Genomic DNA, 1208 nt, shown 5'->3' with positions numbered 1-1208 from the left:
AGGGAGGCAGGAGAAAGCAAAGGGAGGGGGGTCCCTGGGATTGGATAAAAATTAAAAAGATAGACACATACTTCTTTTACTTAGGTAGGTACGGGATAGTTAACAGTCAACAATTAACAAGATAACAGTAACAATGAAGGAATTTATGGTCTCCATCCTGGCGCCCAGGGGCATTTGGTTGTGCCCCCGAGGGGTCCAGAGAAAGGGAAGTTACAAGTTACCCTGACATTCCACAGGTCTGCTATCTTAGATGCAAAAAGACAATAGGCTCAGTTAAGGTAAAGATTGACCTTGGTCAGGGAAGATACAGGCCTAGGACATGACTACCACTTTAACTGCTTTTGGTTAAAGTTTTAATTTCAGACCATCCTTTGCCGTTACTTTAGGCCTTTGAGTTTGTAAGACTGCCATGCAGGCCTTCTCTGAGCTTGTCAGGTTAGCGTGTGGCCTTTTTTTAAATTTTTATTTTTTTAATTTTTCCATCCAGAGTGGAGCCTCTAAAAGAGTTTGTCCTGAAAATTGTCATCTTCAGAAGGAATGAGAGAAATCAATATATATTTTTACCCATTTAAAATATGTTTTTTATTTGAGAGTGTGTGTCTCCTATATTTTTGGTGTTAAGATGTATTTTTTGCGAAGCAATGTTCATAAATTAGAAAATAATAGTTGGTTTTTAGTGTGTATGTGTGTGTTTACTGTCCTTATTTGGAAAAATAAAAAGCCGGCAATTCTATGTTCCTCTTTAAGAAGAATGAAAGAAAAAAATTACTGGTTGCAAACTCCAAAAGCCTGGGAATCAATTGCCTTTCTGGCATCGCTGAAGATAGTAGGTTCATTTTCTTAAAGACTGCATTCATTCACATAGGGCTGGAAGAGGGTTCGTCTTAGATCAGGGACTGCTATTTATTGGTCTGCACTCCTCCTCTGATACTTCCATCCTCCCGTTCCCAAAGATGTAAATCACCGGGTAACTCCCTGGGCTGAGACGGTGTGTTTCTGGCCCTTTAAATGAGGGCGTGGCTAGAGGAGGGGCCCGCCCAGGAGAGACCAGGGTGCGGGAGGAAAGCGGAAGCGTGGCCAGCAGGGATAGGAGGCACTGCGCGTGCGTGAGGCTAGGGCAGGGGGCGGGGTCTCGTGGCCGGGGGTCCTGGGCTGGAACCGCTACGGGCGCAGGTAAAATGTGGGCCGGCGGTGCTGGGAGGGGCTGG

At 45.0% G+C, this 1208-nt stretch overlaps 1 protein-coding gene across 10 annotated transcripts in view; it reads left to right on the top strand.

Annotated features, from left to right (window-relative positions):
• Window positions 1-1090: 1090 nt before the first annotated feature.
• VPS8 (vacuolar protein sorting 8 homolog (S. cerevisiae)) overlaps window positions 1091-1208 on the top strand; it is a 246001-nt gene continuing 245883 nt past the window's right edge. For 9 of the 10 annotated variants that reach the window (XR_001359954.1, XM_005858444.2, XM_014530618.1 and 6 more), the window contains exon 1: window positions 1091-1173. The gene's annotated coding sequence lies outside the window, so the exon portion shown is untranslated. The remainder of the gene's footprint in view (window positions 1174-1208) is intronic. The other variant, XM_014530642.1, reaches the window with a different exon arrangement.

This window comes from Myotis brandtii, unplaced genomic scaffold, assembly GCF_000412655.1.
Source record: "Myotis brandtii unplaced genomic scaffold, ASM41265v1 scaffold118, whole genome shotgun sequence".
Taxonomy (NCBI): Eukaryota; Metazoa; Chordata; class Mammalia; order Chiroptera; family Vespertilionidae; genus Myotis; species Myotis brandtii.
This window is presented reverse-complemented; position numbering and strand designations above follow the sequence as displayed.